The sequence below is a fragment of the Hyperoodon ampullatus genome (genome assembly GCF_949752795.1).
Source record: "Hyperoodon ampullatus genome assembly, chromosome: 2".
NCBI classification, from domain to species: Eukaryota; Metazoa; Chordata; class Mammalia; order Artiodactyla; family Ziphiidae; genus Hyperoodon; species Hyperoodon ampullatus.
In genome coordinates, this window is record NC_136915.1 from 143,356,618 (window position 1) to 143,376,825 (window position 20,208).

Sequence of the window (20,208 nt, forward strand, 5' to 3'; positions counted from 1 at the left end):
TGAGGGTATATGAGGGAGAGGCAATCTTCAGCAGATCATGAGTCAGCTTAGAAACCTAAGGACAAAAAGGTGGGCCAGGTTTGTGGTCTCTCCTGGAGCCACAGGGAAAAGGACAGCTCAGATGTAGCAACTGGCTTCTGACAGCTTCCATCTGCAGCTTCTGACATGTCTCAGAAAGCAAGGAGGAGCTGAGACAGAGTCTTCTCTGTGCCTTGTTGCCTGGGGGCAATTGTGTTCATCCACGGAGGGAGTCTAAATTTTATTCCAGCCATCCACTTCTACACACTTAAGTCTCAGAGTCATATCAGGGATCTCATTATTCTAAAACAAACAAACAAACAAACAAACAAAAACACACCTCAAAAGAAAAGGCATTTTATAAGAGCTAAACATTTTATTAACCCAAACCACCAAGTGCTTATACAGCTGGTCTCAGCCTTTGTGAGCCTGAGCTCTTGCATTCAAGAATTTTCATTAGAATTAAAAATCACTCTGATGACCAGGCTGGCGGTCAGAGCCAGGACAGCAGGACCTGGGTCATGCTGGTTAAATTTAGGTGCTTTTAGTCACCAGAGCATCAGGTATGTACTGTGTGTGCAAATCCAGTGGCAAGTGGAAAAGCCACAAGATCCAGTGGAGAGAGCTCTTGAGCTGAGCCAGGAGGCTTGGCCTGGCTTCCCCACCTTAGCTCAAGGCTCCTGTGTACAGCCAGCACTTCCCTCCTGCTCTCTGGGTCACTGAGTCCTAGGTATAAGAAAGCAGGTTGAACTTGGGTCCCTTAGGGTCCTCCTAGCTCTAAAGCACCAGGGGCAGTAGTATAGCTTGCAAGAATGATAAAGGAAGCAGCTGCAGAAGGGCAAGATGACAGCAGTGTGAGGGCTTATCCTTGTTCTATGACACCCAGTTTTTGTTGATTCTGTTCTCCTCCCACTAGCCCCTGAGGAGGCCCAACTTTCTGGACAAACAGTGAGGGGCAGAGAGAACATCTCAGCTGCTCTAATTGCGTCTCTCCTTGGTCAGGAGTGAGATCTGCCACCTTTTCCCAGCCAGGGTCCCTCTAGGCAAGGATTCAGCCAAGGAGAACAGGTGAGACAGTGTGGCGATGCCACTACATGTTTTATTACACACGCCATTTTTGGCCAGAGTTGGTGAGAAAAACAATAGATCTATATTGTTCCCAGCTCTTTTGAGCAATCAGGTTCAAGTGAACCCATTTAGATATAATTAAAATTATAACCCTTATGACTTTTCCCTTTTCTTTAGCACAGATTGTTCTGTGTTCTTCCCCAGACTCTCCCCCAGCTAACCTGCCCTTGAGTGACTCCACCTTCTTTACTGTTTAATTGCAGCTGCTTATTCTCACTTTGATATCATTGCCTATAAGATGGGGGTTTCATGGTCTAGACAAGCCAGTGCAGTGTCAGCCTTCATGAAATTCTATTTGGTTAAACCCTGCTGTCTTCTTGGTTCACCTCATTTTTTAGTCAGAAGAATGCCAAGGATTCCTCAATTCTCTCCCCTCCCCAATTCTTCCTTCCCACACATCTTTATTTTCTTGAACTCTCTCCAGAAGTTCTGGCTCACCATACTAATTTTACTGCTTCTACAAATCCTTGATGCTCTTTCTACCTTCTATAAAGTGGTTTTCTCCTGTTAATTCTACCTACTTGGCAGTTTGCAAATTGCCTTCTCACAAGTCCTGTTTGGCCATAGCATGGCCCTCCTGCTATGGGGGCTTCAGGGTAGGGCAGTGGTGTGGCCCTCGCTTTCAGAGAGCTGAAAATCTGCCTACTCCCCCATTCAATAGGAGTGGAGGAAAGGGGATGGAGAAACACACACACACACACACACACACACACACACATACACACAGCCCTAGGAGATGGAGGGAGGGAAGGGAGCCCAATGTGCCAGGCCTCGGGTTGGGGATTTAACCTTTTTTGTCTCATTTGATCCTCATAACATCTTGTGAGGCAGTATTGGACTGCTTTCCAAATTTACAAATGAAGCCACATGCTCCAAGAGTTAAAAAGAGTGTCTATTAAAAGGTAAAAGAATTATGCATCTCATTCCACAGATTCAGTTAGGCAAGAAAAATGACCTTATTTTTCTGTAAATCAATTTAGGTTTTATTTCAAGCCCCCTTAACTACAAGTGGCAGCACGTTCAACTCAGGAGATTTGGGGCCACTCCCCCATTTCTCAGGGGGTGATCCAAGTTCTGGCCAGCACTGTTCATTAGAACTTTCTGTGATGATGGAAACATATTTGCACTGCTCCATGCACCTAGCTCCTAGCCGTAGGTGACTGTTGAGCATTTGAAATGTGGTTAATGTAACTGAGCTAATGACTTTTCAGTTTTATTTAAATTAATTTAAATTTAAAGAGCCATGTATGTCTAATGCTTATCATACTAGACAATGCAGTTATGGGCAAAATCACATGGTGCAAAGGCATTTGTTGGGTCTTAGCTGAGGGCTTATCTGGGAATCGTCATTTACCATGTTGGGAACCCTGAAAATGATTCTGTTTCTATTGAAATGTCCAAGGTGTTGGTCCCTGCAGGCTCCTGGGTCCCTTTGATTCCTGACCCTGGGCCTCTTTAGGACTGGCTCCCTCTTCGCTACCTCTTCACAGTTCATTGGCTCTAGGATGACACTGTGTAACATGGGGCCACTAACCATGTGCACATGTTGAGCACTTGAAATACAGATGGTGAAGACTGATAGAAGGAAGTTACAATTGCCGGCCTGGGGACTGAATGCCTTGACTGGTGGTCACACCCAGAGCTGGGACATGTCAAGGATGTGGTGGGATTCATCAGTCAAACCCTGATGGGTCAGGGTATGTAGTGTAAAAAGTACAATGGAGGGCTTCCCTGGTGGCGCAGTGGTTGAGAGTCCGCCTGCCGATGCAGGGGACTCGGGTTCATGCCTGGGTCTGGGAGGATCCCACATGCCACAGAGCAGCTGGGCCTGTGAGCCATGGCCACTGAGCCTGCGCGTCCAGAGCCTGTGCTCTGCAACGGGAGAGGCCACAACAGTGTGAGGCCCGCGTACCGCAAAAAAAAAAAAAAAAAAAAAAAAACACAATGGATTTTGAAGACTTAGTATGAAAAAAAAGAATATCACATGTCATTATTTTATTTTAGCTTCCATATATATGTGTTAATGTAGGTATTTGTTTTTCTCTTTCTGACTTACTTCACTCCGTAAAAAAAAAAAAGAAAACACTGTCTGAAGAACCTAAGGGCAGGACAGGAATAAAGACACAGACGTGGAGAATGGACTTGAGGACACAGGGAGGGGGAAGGGTAAGCTGGCATGAAGTGAGAGAGTGGCATGGACTTATATACACTACCAAATGTAAAATAGATAGCTAGTGGGAAGCAGCCACATAGCACAGGGAGATCAGCTCAGTGCTTTGTGACCACCTAGAGGGGTGGGATAGGGAGTGTGGGAGGGAGACGCAAGAGGGAGGAGATATGGGGATATATGTATACATATAGCTGATTCACTTTGTTATACAGCAGAAACTAACACACCATTGTAAAGCAATTATACTCCAATAAAGATGTTTAAAAAAAGATCATATTTTAGACATATGCAGCTAAATTGCATATTATTAAAATTAGTGGGGGGTTTTTGTTTAGTTTCCATTATTTTATTCTTCCTTATTCTTTTTTTAAATTTGTTTAAATTTTTTTATTTTTATATAATCTCTAAAGGTTACTTTCCATTTACAGTTATTACAAAATATTGGCTATATTCCCCGTGTTGTACAATACATCCTTTAACCTATCTTATAGCCAATAGTTTATACCTCCCACTCCCCCACCCCTATATATTTTATACATATAATATATAAAATTAGGTTTTTCTCTATCTTTTTACTTTTTTAATGTAGAAAAAAAGAAAATTCACATATGTGACATCTGTGGCTTGGCTTACATTTCTGTTGGAGAGCACTGATCAAGGGAATCACCGTGCTACTCCGAGTCTCCTGAGGGAGATGCAAATCCATTTCCTGAGAGTCTGGCCTCCAGGATGAGGAAGGGTCAAGGCAGAACTGGAAATACACATTTCACAGTGTTACTCCCCGCACCCCAGCACCTGGGTTCTCCGGTGAATTCTAAAAGAGAGGAGGGTTCCCAGCCTGGAGCTGGACCTCCCTACAGGCTGAGGGTCTGTCCGGGAGTGAAGTGAGGCCCAGGAGGGAGGGAGAAAGTACAGTCAGCTCAGCCTAGGGCAGGGCCCACCTCACCTTGTCAAAAGCTGAATCCCTGAGGAGAGGGAACAGCAGGGGCCTGCTGAGGGCAGTCTGGGGACTAAAGTGTATTCATATGCTGACCCATCAGGATTTGAGTGATGAATCCCATCACATCCCCGACATGTCCCAGCTCTGGGTGTGACCACCTAGTCAAGGCATTCAGTCCCCAGGTCCGCAATTGGATCCTCCCTCTCTTACCCCAGACCCTAGCTGAGGGCCTGGCCCTTCAAAATCCTTTGGGGAATGCTTGTTGAGCACACTGGGCAAATGAGGACAGTGTCTCACCTAATCCCAGAGGCTCCCTGGGAGGCAAAGAGGAGCCACTTATAAAGCAATTTAGAAATGAATTAGTGTGTGGTCAAATAGCAGACAAAACTCAAACCAAGATGTGAACTCATCTTTTTTTGTTGTTCTCAGTCCATCAATCAACTTGTATGCCCAGCACCTACTCTTTGCAGAGCCCTAATGATCTCCATGGCTGGAATGGGGAGAATAGGAGCCCTCAGGGAGCTTGGTTGTAGAGGACGTGGGTCACTGTGCCCATGGAGCACATAAACACCTGGAGGTGAGGAACGGAGGCCTCAGTGAACATAGTAGACATGTTGGGGAAGGTAAACTTCCATGCAAGCTGGAGTTCAGAAATCAAATTCCATTTTAAATGCCTGTAAGGGAGACCCCACTGTTTGAAGAAACCTGCAGCAAATCATTCCACAATGTAAATCCTTCAATAGTAGCATACAATTGTTGGGGGGGGGTTCAGAAAAATCTGGATTTTTTTTGTGGGTCACACACTTTCTCAAATCAAAACTCACCTGAGCGTTGCAAATAGAACATCTTTAAGCAGGGATGGGGGTGCTTAGAAAACAGATGCCAGGAAACGTGGTGCGTCAACTTGCGGTGGCCTTCTCTGAGGGACTATTCCCATTGTCCCAGGATTTGCTTCCCTTTGGATCCCTGAGACCAGGGCAGCAGGGCTCCTGCAGCATCTCCTGAAGTTCTGTCTGGAGAACTGTCCTGCTACCCTGGTCTCAGAGCCTGTGCTGAGGCTAGAAAGACCCCACCGAGGACTCCTTCTGTCCCAGGGACCCCAAAAGCTGTGTTGTTTGGCTATATACCTCAGAGAGCATGTATCCTCCAGTCCCCACAGAGAGTCCCACATGGGCTGGTGTTTATGATTATTGTTGCTGACATTGGGTTAGAACCTCAAGCCCCTTTTTCTCAGCCCTGAAAAATTACAGTGACTCATGATTGTCTATAACAATTAACTCTTGATAGGAAAATTATGCCCTAATGATTACGGTGCAAAATCCTGGGGAGGTTGTTATGAGAGATTAGTGATGCAAACTCGAACCAAGTCAAACTAATCCCATTAAGATTTTTATTGTGAGTTGTGTAAATCTGGCTGTTGACAGTGGAGCCTCAGCAAAAGAAAACTGGGCTCCACATCCCTCCTGGTCCACAGGCAGGGAGTGGCCAGAGGCGTGCTCAGTGCCTGGGCGTGAGTCATCTGGTGCAAGCAGCACATCTGTTCTTCCAGAAATGGTCCTGAGCCTGTCGGAGTGGGTGGAGGCCTGTCCTGGCCCCTGATGGAGGAGATCTGGGAGTTTCTATTCTAGAACTTTCACTGAGTCATTACTGGTCTTTACTGCTGTTGGGCCTTCCCATGAAGGCAGATCTTTTCTGTGGATTTGATCTGAAGTCTTCCTGGTCCGAGGTCTGGCTGCTCCATGCCCTCCTTACAGGACTAACACAGTCCTCCGACAGAGAGTCTGTGCTGGTCAGACATCACCATGGAGCATCCCTTTGGGAAACAGTCCTCTGTCTGAGGAGACAGCGTACACCCCAGAACATTCCAAGGGACTTCTCTTAGAGCAGTGCCACTGGCAAGGGGGATCATGCATCAACCTCATACAGGTACTGCCTGAATTAAGTACCCCCATTCATTTCTTACCTTCTGGTTGTTCCCCCCAAAGGAGAGACACCTAGATAGACAAATGGCAAAGATAGGAGCTGGAATGCATAACAGATGAAGACAAAAAGGATACAGACCACATCCTCTCTGAGGACAGGAATGGTGTGGTGATCCTCACTGTCTCCAGAATATAGCCTAGAACACTGGAGCCACGGGGCTACATATTTGAGTGAATGGATGAATTAAGACCATAATTCATGAATTAGGGTGTGCATGTATATTGGCCCCTGTAATAAACATGTAATACTGACCCCTTGTGTAATGCAGCAAACTCCTTGCATGTATCATCACATTTAGTCCTCAATGACCCATTTCGCTGATGAGTACACTGAGTTTTGGGTTGAGAAATTTGCCTAAAGTCATATGGTAAGTAAGAAACAGAGGGCCCCAACCCCAGGTAAAGGTGGGGGGAAAAAGCAAAAAAAAAAAAAGGACAGAAGAAAATGTTTAACAAGCACCTATCCTGAACCAGGTTTCATTTAAAACCCTTTCATCTACCTTATAAGGTTTGTCGTAAAGTTCCACGGGATAGATTTTACTCTTCTTATTGACAGATGAGAAACTGAGAGTCAGAGAGGTTAAGTGATGTACACTAAGCACACACAGCCATCAGCCATTGCACAGAGACGCTGCATCACAGTTCACATGCAATTCCACAGCCCAGAGCTCCTTCTGTGAACTTCGTGCCTCCCCAATGCACCCGACACAAGATAAAGGCCTCTTCACTTCTCACATCAGGAGAAGTGCAGGCGGCACATTGATCTGTAGGTTGGAGAAAGTTATCAATATTCACACCCTTTTGTTTAGGACAATCATGAGAAACCACCCCCCTGAGTGGTGGGAGGATGGTTGAGCCCTTCTAGGTCACTGAGGCTCCCAGCACACAGGTCTGCTTTGTTGGTGCTGAATTCCTGCTAGTTCCACCCAGAGCCACCTTGGTCCTGAATGAAGTTAACGTCTGTGTATTTGAACTCTGAACTTTCCACTTCATGAAAATAGATTATCTTTAAGGCAATGCAAGCAAGTGTATACTGATTACTGCTTATGGGCCTGGCCCTGGGCTGTGTCCTGAAAATTCAGACAAGAGTAGGACAGGCCAGAGGGAAAGGCAGAAAAGTCTATGTCAGAAGGAAAAATGAATAAGTGCTAAATTGAAGCAATTGTCAAGAACTGTGGGAACAATTACTTTAGCCTGGAAATATATAAGAAGGCTTCCTGGACAAGGTGTCATTCGAGTTGGACTTGAAAGAAGAGAAGTTCTCTGGGCATAGAATGAAGGGCCAGACATTGCAGGCTGAGAAGAGAGTAAAGCTGAGTCAGAAGGTCTGTTCTTCCCCCAACCACTTCCCTAACTCCCACACCTCTGGGCAAAAACTCACCACCCGAAGCCAAGGATAATTGGGTAGGCAAATCTATTTCTAAGAAGATCAGGGAAAGGGATCACATCTTGATATATATTTTACCCCCAGAGCCTACAGACCTGGCAATTAGAAGATGCTCATTTAATGTTTATGGAAGAAAGAGAGAATGGACTGCATTCCCCAAAGCCAGAACAGAACTGTATCTTTAGTGCTGAAAGTGTGATTTGGGACTTTGATGATCTCTTTGTGAGTTAAGGGCTGGAAACTTCCAATCCTGTGCCTGGTCCTATTGCCATCTTTGCTTTGGCCTCTAGGAGACACAGACCTAGATTGATGGCATCTGTTAGAACTTTGTGTTCGGTTTTTGGCTATATCTCATTTGCTACCTTTGTTTTCCTTCTCTCCTTATTTTCTTGCTAATGTTATCATTTATCTTGTGTTTTATGCATTTAAAAAGCACATCCGATGCTGTTGGTTTTTGAATTGAGTTGGAGAAAAGGTTTTTTAAAGGTGAGTGAAATCAGTTGGCAAACACAGGAGCAAACCAAAGTAAAGGATTATTGCCTGCATAAGAGCAACCCTCCCGATGAAGAAGGTGGAGTGACAAGGATGCACGGAACTCTCTGAACAAGTGCCGGGTGAGCCAGGCAGAAGGGAGGCCACCAGCTCTGCAGCTGGGACGCGGAGGGAGGGGACTGTTCACAGCTTCTCCAAGGCCTTGGCACTGGGCGGGGGCTCACAGGCTAGCATTCTGGGGCTCGCAGATTCCTGTTCATGTGGATATGCAACTCTCAGACCCTTTAGTGAACTTAAGACAAAAGCATGAGGGCCCCAGGCATTAAGAGAAAGCAAAAATGAGTCTTCTGAAAAGTTGGAAGCCAGATTATTTATGGCAGCAGCAACACAGTTGGACATCTCCTCCTGCTTCCTTCAGCATTGTTTTTAGGTGAATGGACAGCCAAGCTAGTTGAGGAAAAAGTCAAAACGAAGTAGGTCTAGCATCGAATCTTCACTCACCATACTGCCAAGGACAGATTCCGAGCCAAAGAGATCTGGAAAGAGCAGGAAGACTCTCTTTCTCTCTCTGTCTCTCTGTCTCTCTCTCTCTCTCTTTATCTCCTTCTCTCCCTCTCTCCTTCTTCCTCCTCCTGTGAGAGGCCTGGGAATGGGAGTGCAGTTTGGGGAGATGATGGGGAGCCAGGTCTGGGCCTTGAAGAGGGTACCTCCACCAGTCCCCCCAGCTCCTCAAGACTTTAAGATTTACTCACATCTTAGCAGAGTCCCAGGTAGCAACCCCGGTGTGATGGCCCAGCAAGATTTCTCACTGCAAGTATGATGACATTTGCATCAACCATAGTGTCTTGCTTCTTCCTCTCCCTTCCCTACGGAGGGGCCAGGGCTAGCCAGGGAGAGGCTGGCTTGGCTAGGAGTGGACCAGGGGTGAGTTCCACAGGTAAAAGGAAACTCTGGGACCAGAGAGGAGGACTGAGCTGGAACCTCTGCCGAAGAGCAGAATCCAGGAGGGGCCAGATGGGCAGCGTGTTTAGAGCTGGCACTTTGAAGGGAAGCAGGTTGGAATTTTGGAGCAGAGGGCAGGGGCCTCATGATGACCCCTGATCATCTTCTGTGGCTGCAGAAGTGAGGGTGGGCTGGCCTGGATTATAGAGAGTAAAGACAAAACCTTCCCTTTTTAAAAAAAAAATTATTATTTATTTATTTATTTATGGCTGCATGGGGTCTTCGTTGCTACGTGTGGGCTTTCTCTAGTTGTGATGAGTGGGGGCTACTCTTCATTACAGTGCGCAGGCTTCTCATTGTGGTGGCTTCTCTTGTTGCGGAGCAAGGGCTCTAGGCATGCAGGCTTCACTAGTTGTGGCTCATGGGCTCTAGAGCACAGGCTCAGTAGTTGTGGTGCACGGGCTTATTTGCTCCACGGCATGTGGGATCTTCCCAGACCAGGGCTCGAACCCGTGTCCCCTGAATTGGCAGGCAGATTCTTAACCACTGCGCCACCAGAGAAGTCCCTAACCTTCCCTTTCTAGGTCACTCTGGATCCCTGGCTGAGTCTGCTGAGCTCCCTTATTTTAACAGGGATCCATGAGGGCAGTGTTTGTGCAAAGCAGCAGGTGTGACAAAAGAGCCTGTATTTGAGGCCAGGCAGACTTGAGAATGAATCCCAGCCCCGCCACTTACTAGTGCTGTGGTGTTAGGCAAAAGACTTAACCTTTCTGAGTTTCATCTTTCTATTCTATAAAATGGGGATAAGAATATCTATACCACAGTGTGTTCAGAAGGACCAATTGACATGGTGATTGTGCAGCGTAGAACCCATTGTGTCCCTGTGTGATGCATCCCTAAGCAGGGGGAGAGTCTCTCCCAGCCCCATGTTGGGACAGCTACTGAGCTGGGGAGGGCCCAGGCACAGTGCCTGTATAGCTGTGGGATCCATTTATCTATCTATCTACCTACCTACCTATCCATCCATCCATCCATCCATCAATCTCTAGCTTCTGAATGTATGTGTGTATATATCTGTATCTCTATATCTATCTCTGTATCTATATTTTAAACTAATAGGATTGTGGCTCTGACCCTTAGTTAACTTAGCTTCATGATTGCACCATCAGCACAAATGATCTGTCTTAAGACTCTATGTTAATTTGCTAAGCTGCCATAACAAAGTACCACAGCCAGCATGGCTTAAACAGCAGGTATTTATTGTCTCACAGTCCCAAAGGCTTGAATCTGAGATTAAGATGTCAGCAGGATTGGTTCCTTTTGAGCTCTGTGAAGAAGAGTCTGCTCCAGGCCTGTTCCCTAGCTTGTGGTGGCTTGTGGAATCCTTTGGTGTTCCTCGGCTTCTGCTGCATCATCCTGATCTCTGCCTTCCTCTTCGCATGGCATTCTCCCTGTGTGTATGTCTGTCTTTGTGTCCAAAGTTTCCCTTTTTATAAGGACACCTGTCATATTGGAATAGAGGCCCATCCTACTCCAGTAGGGCCTCATCTTAACTAATTACATCTGCAATGACCCTATTTCCAAATAAGGCTGCATTCTGAGGTTCTAGGGATTAGGATTTCAACAGATGAATTCTGGAAGACAAAGTTCAACCCATAATGTCTCCCACTCTTTTATCCAACTGCCCGTGCATTTATGACATGGCCGTGTAGGGTCATGGCCACAAAATGAAGTGGGGTTTGGCGGATTTGAGTCAAATGAGAACCTAGAACTTGAATCCACAACCTTGATTTGCTAGGACCTAAAAAGTGGGTGGTTAATGTTATCTCTTGGACCTCATCATCTTGAGTTGTTTATGCCTGTTTCCCCCACGTGTAAAAGAAAGAGAAGTACCACGGTACCCTTAGTCCACACACCTCTCCCAGGTACTACAGCCCCTGATCTTAGGCCTCAAACACAGATACCGCCCCCAGCTTGTCCTTCCTCCCAGGGAAATAAGACTCGTGCTGGTGGGAGGAGTTTGGAGACCGTTAAAGTAACCAAACCGAGACTTTTCACTTTGGAATTGGGAATCTGAATGTTGCAATAAGACCAAATGTTCTAGCCTTGCAGGAAGCCTTCTCACAGATTATCCTGATCCCATTCAAATCCCTTCTTATTTCAGCCTGTAGCCTCAGCACTTGTGCCTGAGTGGGTGAGTGCACTTGAGAATGAGTGTGAGGGGACCCTTCCCCTTGGTGAACTCCAGTAATCCTGCAAAAGTAAAGGAACTCTGTCTAATCTGGGAGAGATCAGCAAGTTTAAAGGGTTAATTTGTGGAGCCCGTAGATATGAAACTGTCTATCACCTGTAACTGTGTCCATGGAAGATCTAGGGATGTTTACTGTTTCATTAAACATCCAGGCACAGAAAGGTTATGTTCTAATTTAGAGGCTCAGGTTTCCTAGACGGTGAAAGTTTCCGTGAATGGAGGAAACCTCACGGGTCCTCACGGGTCCTCACGTGTGATGTGTGCTCTGGGTGCTATAAGGTGTGGAGGCCTCTGCATTGTGCATCACTGCAGGAAGGGGCACAGCTCCACAGCCCCTGTCGGCTCCCAGGGTAATGCGGTCTTAGTGTCAGACCCTTAGGAGCTCACAGGTGGTGCAATGCCTTCCTACCTATCTCTCCATCACTGTGCATGTGGAGGCCGCCTCTGGAGAGCTCCGTTGGTTGGGGAGTCCCTTCTCCCAGCCACCCACCCGTCCCCCGGCCTTTTCCAACCCCACCATCCTCTCAAGAGTCCTGGCTCTTTCCTCAAAGAACCACAGTGGAGCTTTTAGTCCCTCTGAGGGAGCAGCTGGCTGACTCTTCAAGCCTTGAGAAGGCAGCGTCTACTGGACTCCCAGACAACAACCTTCCTTCTTGCTAATGCCAGATACCACTCACTGCACAAATTTGAAATGAAATTCAGTGATTCATTGGAGAAAACAAAAACAGAAACAAAATTCTTCTACCAGGGGTGGACAGGAAAAGGAGTGAAATAGGTGAGGGTAACTGGAAAAGCTTCCTGCTCTCCTTGTGTGCTCTTCATGTGTATCGTGTAAGAAGGTTGTGTTCATTCACTCAAGAGACAGTTCCTGAGCTCCTGCCATGTGCCAAGCACTGTGCTGAGCTCTGTGGGGATGCTGAGGTGAATCAGCCATGAACACTGCCCTGAGGGGCTGATGAGTTAGTGGGAGAATTTGGACATTTACACAAAAGGCTAATTCAGGGTAGAAAGTGTTGCTTATAATCAGAGCAGAACGGAGATGGAGCTATGTTGAGAAAAGAGTTGAGCACTTCTGGCTGGGGCGCTCAAGGAAGGCTTCCTGGAAGAAGTGGCATTCCTCAGGCCTTTGCTGCAGGGATAGCATTTGAACCAGTGGAAATGGGCATGGGGGAAGGAGAGAGCAATCCAGTCTGAAGGCAGCATGAACAGCTTCTGGAGTGGGGTGGATGGTGGGCCTGCAGCACTGGCATCCTTTGCCTGGAGAGTAAGGGATTTAGTAAACACATGCAATGCAGCTCCACGCGTTGCATTGTGTTTACGCATCTGTGCTACATGCACAGGTGTGTCCATGTTTGCATTGTGTCCAGTCTCATCATGTGCCCCAATTACATGCCTGTAAGGTAGCTGGAGCACACTTCAGACTGGGTGGCAGGCCAAAAGGAAGGCCTCGTTGGCAGTTCTGTGAAAACTGTGTCTGCTTGAATAGATTCATCTGACATTTCCAGGGAGCACAGGGAAGGCCCCTTTTATCTGTTCTGTCCCCAGGACCAGATGCATTGATTGCCCTTTTATAGGCTCTGAAGGGGAAAGAACGGCCAGGCTGTAGGAGTTTTCATCTTTGTTAGCACGGAGGGGCTTCTTAGAAAATGCTCCTGCATACAGGCCACATCTGGAGCCCATGGCCCACCCCTGGGATCGGGCATGAACCCAGTTGCCTGGGGAAGATGGTCCATGTTCCCCCTGCGCAGCCAGCATCTTCCTGGCTGATCCACTCACACCTAAGTTCTTTGCCAAGAGCCCGGCTCGAGTGGCCACTTCACTGACCATATAGAACACGCACAGGGGAGTGGAGCAGAGCCGGGCTTGGGTTTTACTGCCAGTAATTGCTTGTGCCGTCCCTGTCCTTGAACAGTTCTTGATGTAAATAGCTCTCTCTGGGAGCAAAGCCTGGGTCAAGCCAGAGTGGACGCCTGCCACCTCATTACGGGAAGATTCTCTGCATGCCCAGCGGAGGCTAAGGCCTTGTGCTTCTCGGTCCTGGGAGCACAAGGATGGACACTTCACTTCTGGCATGGGGGACCCTGCCTGGCCACTGATTACCTGGCATCCCCTCCTGCCCCTTCTAGGCATGGCTGCCCTTGCCCACACCTACCAGACTCCTCTGAGATATTGGTCCAACAACAGTGTAAATGGAAAGCGGAACTCAGTGCCCTCTTGCACCCGTCCCTGCACGTATTCCCTCCTCACTCCCCTAACACCTGCTGTTCTCCGGGACCTTGGATTCCCAGAGAGGAGGGACTATGCTTTCTGCCTCACACCCAACTTTCTGTGTGGTCCTGACATCACTCGGATTTAGTACTGTTTGTCAAATGAGAGGTAAGAGAGGGAAAAGAGGAAGCGCCCATCAGGGCCACCCCCCGCCTCCCCAACCGTGCTCAGGCTCTTCCATTAGTTCTGATGTGTCCTTGAGCCTCAGTCTTCTCATCTGTGAAATGAAAACAATCGCATCTACCTGGGCATTGCGGTAAGAATTAGCCACTGTGCTTAGCACATATTACCAGTAAGCGCTCTTATTGCCTTCCACCCACCTGATAAGAGGGACAGTCTGAGACTTAGGAGAGCTGGCCGGTCCCCAGTTCAGGCTGCTGTTTCCTGGCTGTGGGGTCTGTAGGACATGCCTACCCCTCTCTGGGCCTCAGTTTCCTCATTTGTGACACAGAGAAGTTGAACAAAGTGATAACTGAGGTCCTTTCCAGCCTTGACAGTTTGTGGTTCTAATTAAATCATTCGGCAGCAACCACCCACGTTCTGAGTCATCAGCCGTGGCTCACATAATCCCAAGTAGTGACTAAAGCAAAGGTCATTTTTGTTTGACTTTCAAATATTTTGCTTATTTTACGGTAGATTTTACTTTCCACGCTGCATTTTGCTCAGGCAAATACTAAAGGTTGTTTGCTTTGTTTGCATCCCCCGAGTACATCCGTGACTTTGGGTAAGGAAGGGGCGTCATCATGCCCTCTGGGGAATATTCTCCGCCTGACACAGTCCTGGCTGTGAGTGGTGGTGTCTGAATTTTGTGAAGCCGATGGCGGCAAAGGCTGAGTGAATCTGGAAGAGACTTTACCTCTTCCTGTTTCTATAGAAGGTTTCATCGAAAAGGGGAGATTTTCAGGATGAATGAAAATAGTGACAATGAGGAGTAGAATTAATTGGCGAAAAGACAGGATCTGGGGCCCAGTTCTCTGGATATGAATCTCAGTTATACCACTTAACCTCTCCAAGTCTCAGTTTCTTCATCTGTAAAATGGGGCTAGTGATAGTACCTACCTTAGGGTTATTGTAAGGATTAAATAAAATATAACATGCAAAGAGTAGATGGCACATCTCCTGGCTCTCAGTAAGCATTCAGTAATGTAATGCTGCTGCTGATTATGATTATTGTGGGGGGAGCATTGTTTAGGGGTGGCATGGCATAGGAACAGGCTGGAATTGGAATTAGGAGCCTCCAGCATAAGGGTGAGATGCAGTATAGCCTGGGAGGGAGGATGTAAGGAGGGGTGATCATAAGGGGGTGAGTGTGGGCAGGGAAAAGGACCCTGACTCAGAACTACAGGGCAAGGGGATCCCCAGGGGGAGGACGACTGAGGAGAAGCAATGAAGCCTCAGAGTTGGGAGCCCTGAGATTTGTCTTCTGATCACGTTCCTTCTCTTATATTGCATATCTTCAGAGCAATCAAATTAGGGTGTTTTAGCCTTTTTATTTTTTGGTTATGGAAATTGCAGCCAAATGGACTCTGTCTGGGCCTCAGTTCCCCAGGTACATCTCTGGCTCAAGTGGCACTAGAATTTGGCTTTCCAGCTCCCAAAAGCCAGCCCCAAGACTCCGTCACTGTCCCTCTGATGGATGCTGTTTGGTTAACCAAAAATCCACACCCCAAGAAGTTCATTTTCTCTGTCTGGCCTGTGACCTCCAAGCATTTCTTGAGGTGAAGGTTAAACCCTCAGGGAAGAGAGACTTGAGAGGCCTGTAATTCTTCTCTGCCAGCTTTGTTAGCTCCTCGGGTGGAGAAGAGTCTGCCAGCTGCAGGAGACTTCAGATTGGAAGCTTAGAAGAAAGGGTTTTTTCACCAAAGGCCTGAGCTGACAGTTCCTTTCCCCAGAGAGACTGGCAGGTCTTGCTTATTTCGGGTCCTTCTCAGCAGGAGCCCTCTATTTTTCCCTCTGCCGTGGGCTGGCAGGGAGGCAGAGGGGAGGGATGTTGATGTCTGTGGCTTTCTCCAAAATTGTCAATGCCGATGAGATAAATTCCCACCTCCAGACCAGGCGCCGCCCCACCTCCCTGCTTCCCCCCTCCTCTCACTTCCACCTGGGAAAACCCAGACCAAGCCCCTCCCCAACCTACTTTCAGCCCCACAGACCTCTGCTCACTGGGGAGGGAAAGAGAGCTTGAGTTTGCTGCCTAGCAAGGAGAAGGCTTCTGAATGAATCATTTGCTGTCCTTGACTTTGCAATGTATGTATAGGAAGAAAGGGCCCTGACAAGCTGCTCTCCATGTCTGAGAAGGAATGAGCAAGTGGAATTGGATTTAAATAAAAGCAAACAAACCTGTGTGTGTGTAAATGAAATTGACCATCGGATGATTAAATACAGAATTGACGCTATGGCCCTTTAAGAACAAAAGTAGCATTTAGGGTTGGAAGAGCCAGGGACCTTGCTTCTCCCAGCCTCTGTCCTCATCTATAGAAAGTAAGAATACTTGCCCCACATACACTGAGGGGCCACTGTGATCCCAAAGGAGACATTGTGTGTGCCAGCTTTCTGTCAACCGTAAACAGGGAGCAAATGTCAGTTGTCACATTGTTAATAATGCCAGGCGTGATACCCGTTGCACTAAATGGTTGAGAAGGTCACTGGCCTGAAGACGAAGGACTGGACCAGGTGACCTCCTGAGGTCCCTCTGACTCTAGCACTGCTCTCCAGGCTCCTCTGCCTTTGTTATCAGAGGAGCCCCGGCTACTGGGAAACAAAAGAGGAGGAATGGGAGTGAGTCTGGCGGAAAGGCTGTGTGCGTGTGTTTGGGGGGTCTGAGGTCTCTAATCTTTGAGGTTTAGTGATTGTTATTAGAAAAGAGGATGATAATCTAAACATTGAAATGGCCAGGAAGTCAAGAATCCTCCTATTGTACTGCTCCTCGCCCCTCCCTTCCCTTAGGCTTCCCTGCCATTGAGACTTGTTCTCAGGTGGCACCAGAAGCTTCCCTCATCCTTGACCCAGGGAGATTGCATTGTGGTGTCTGTCCTGGCCCAGGGCACCTCTCCCTGCCCTGGCGTTTGCCTCCTTAAGCTGAAAGCTGGGCATCAGTGATTGGCAGTCTTGGCAATGGCAGGGTGATGGGCCTCATCTCTCACAGGGCTGTCTGCTGATGGGGGAGCACTCTGCACTGCGGCCCTGGAGCTCCATCTCTGAACACGACCCTCCTGCCGGGCTCCTGGATTCCTGTTCATCTTAGCTGCTGGCCTATGCATTCCTGCTTTGGGGCTGGACCATTTCACAGCAAAATGAGAAACTAAGAGCGCAAGCCCAATATTACAGGTTTAGCCAAAGAATGGACTGTTATACGTCAAAATCAGATGCTGTGTGCCCTGCATTATGCCTGGAACTGAGAGGGACACAGAAATATGAGACATGGTCTCTGTCCTCAGACATCTCATTAGAGAATTAGGAAGGCAGCATTTAATCTTATCTTTTGTGGAAGCATCTGTAAAGAAAAACAAAAGGACATGATCAAGTATATGTTAATAATATTAATAGGTAATATTCATTAAGTGTGTGTTATGTATGTGCTATGCACTTTACATACATTATTTCTTTTAATCCTTATAATAATTCTATAAAGTAGGTAGGCACTATTATTAGCTCCATTTTACAGATGAGGAAACTAATATTCAAAGACATTAAAAACTTTGCCAGCAAAATATGAGAATGCTGGCTTCCCCACACCCTTATCAACAAAGTGGATTGCCAAACTTCTGAATTTTTACCTCTCTGATAATTAAAAAAAAAAAAATAGTATCTCAGGATAGTTTAAATTTACACTTCTCTTATTATGAGTGAGATTTGGCTTTTTTTCATATGCTTAGAGTCATTTAAATTTCCTTTTCTGTGACCTCTCTTCATATCCTTGTCCATTCTGAAAATTGGAAATTTTAAAATCAATTTTTAGATGCTAGTTTTTGTAATAATATAAATTACAGATATTCTCCCATTTTGTCATTTGTCTCTAATTTTGCATAAGTTGTCTTCTGTCATGCAGAGGGTTTTTTATGTAACCAAATCTACTATTTTAATTTATAGCTTCTGGTTTCCAAGTTAGTTAGAAAGGGCTGCCAGTGGTCTCTTTAAAAATTAAAATAGTAAAATTATGTTAAACAGGGGGCATTGGACATAGGCATTTATTTTTTTCTTCTTTCTCCTGAAAACCCAATGAAATTATGCTAAAGAAATTTTAAAAAATTAGAAACCCATACGGACAAAAAAAATTGAGATAGGAGAAAGTAGCCGATGAACTCATTCAATAAATTTTTAGCAGATAGATAGTGGATGGAGGAATGGAAACTGATTTAGTAAAGCGGAGGAAGCTGCAACCTAGATGCAAAAGGGGCTGAAGATGAGAAAGGAGTCTTTTTTTTTTTTTTTTTTTTTTTCTCTTGTGAAACCCTAGAAAAGCTCTGGTCTTAGAAGTTCAAATCACCATGGGGGTGGGGAGAGATAAACTGCAGCACTAAAACCAGGCGGTTGATTTAAAGTCTTTATCTGGTCACAGTAAGCTCTCTAGCTCTATATCTCAACCTCATGCCACCGGGTAGCTGTAGAGTAAGTGCAGGGATCAAAAAGAAAATGCTATAAAAAAGCCGTAATCAAAAGGTAAACAAGAACTTTTGAGTCTTAAAATATAGGGTAGCAGAAAATTTTAAACATAAAAAGTCTGGAAGATAAAGTCAAGGAAATCTTTCAGAAGGTAAAATAAGAAAACAGAGTGAGAAAAAAGGGGGTGGGGGGAAGGTGATAAAATTGAACCATCAATCCCACATTTCAACTCATAGGAGTTCCATAAAGAAAGAAGATTAAAAAATGGAGGAGAGAAAAACTTTGAAGAAAATAATATAATAATACTTTTCAGAACTGAAGAAGAAGAACCCTCAGGTTTCAAGGTCATCAGGTATCCAGCTCTTTAAGGAAGGAAGCTCTTTGTCCACATCAAGCATATTGTTGTGAAATTGTAGAACTTCAAGGGATTGAAAAATAAATCCTAAAAACCTACAGAGGGATGTAACAGGTTACTTTCAGAAGACTGTTAATCAGAGTGGATATCTCAATAGCAACGCTGACATACAAAAGCTAGTGGAGCAATACTTTCAAAATTCTGATGGAAAATATCTTATCCCAGAATTCTGTACCCAAACTGTTAGTCAAGGGTGAAGATAAAGACATTTTTAGGAATGCAGGGATTCAAATGACTTTCAGGACATTTTTCCCATGTGGAGCCGCTAGTGGCTCCTATAAAATGAAGAGGAAAGTAAAAAAGAGAAAATCCAGCCATAGGACAGCAGTGGAGGGAGATCCTAGGACTGGAAAGGTCAGCCAGACCAAATTGGAGCAAAGGGACTGAGGGTTCCAGAGGTCGTGTCTCCAAGGGTAAAAAATGGAACTGATGTACTTAGATGCATGGGATATGTTATTAATGGGCATAAAATGGAGGTATTAGAACATAGGAAATAAATTAGTGATGGGTTCATGGACAACGAGGCCAATTAAAAAGTCTGAGATAATAATTAACTCTAGGAAGAAGAAAGGGTTGTATTCAAAAACAAAAACAAAGGAAACCTTGTCTAAGTGGCAAAATTCGAAGCTAAGACTGTTTGATCCCAAAGTTGGTGCCTTAGGACCTTTTCTTTTCTTAAGATTTTTTTTTAATGTGGACCATTTTAAAAGTCTTTATTGAATTTGTTACAGTATTGCTTCTGTTTTTTGTTTTTTTGGCCGCAAGGCATGTGGGATCTCAGCTCTAGACCAGGGATTGAACCCGCACCCCCTGCATTGGAAGGCGAAGTCTTAACCACTGGACTGCCAGGGAAGTCCCTGGTGCCTTTGGATCTTATAGGAGAAGAAAGCTCTCCCTGCTGCAGAGTAACTATGTGACCTTAGTAAGCCAGCTCTCCCTCTCTGGGCCTTAGTTTCCTTACCTATACAGTGAATGGATTACACAAAAAGGACAAACTGTACATGAAAAAAATGGAAAATTTTGATCATGTCAAAGTGAAAAATATTGGTATGATAAGAAACCATAGAAAACGATTAAAAGGCAAAGTTATGGACCAGGACAGCAGTTAGCAAACCAGACTCAAATCTGGCCCACCACTTGCTTTTGTAAATAAGGTTTTATTGGAATACATCCACTCCCATTCATTTACGTTTTGTCTGGCTGCTTTTGCACTACAATAGCAGAGTTGCACAGTTGCAACAGAGAGAGTATGGCCCACAAAGCAGAACATATTTACTGTCTGGTCTTTTACAGAAAAAAGTTTGCCAACCAGTGAACAAGGAGATTTTTATAACATATGTAAACAGTAACAAATTAAGACCTGCATATGTGATATGATCGGTGTGTCCTGTGAGCAGTATCTTCAGCGGCTTGTCACCCCCAACTTGCCTTCATTGGCTCACATGTTGGCTGGCTGATTTTCAAGGGGCAGCAGCAGGGAGGGGGCTCCTCCTAGGTACCCCCCAGGAGGGGTACCTGGGACCATCAGCTCCCTGCTCATGCCGTTCTAGTCAATTTAACTTAATCCTGGGAGTCACCACCGAGGAATGGCTGTGTCCTTGGCAGCTGGGCAGGAG

At 46.0% G+C, this 20,208-nt stretch overlaps 1 protein-coding gene across 2 annotated transcripts in view; it reads left to right on the forward strand.

Annotated features, from left to right (window-relative positions):
• KCNH1 (potassium voltage-gated channel subfamily H member 1) overlaps positions 1–20,208 on the forward strand; it is a gene marked incomplete at both ends in the record, with an annotated part of 423,177 nt that overhangs the window by 376,625 nt on the left and 26,344 nt on the right. The gene's annotated exons all lie outside the window — the stretch shown is intronic.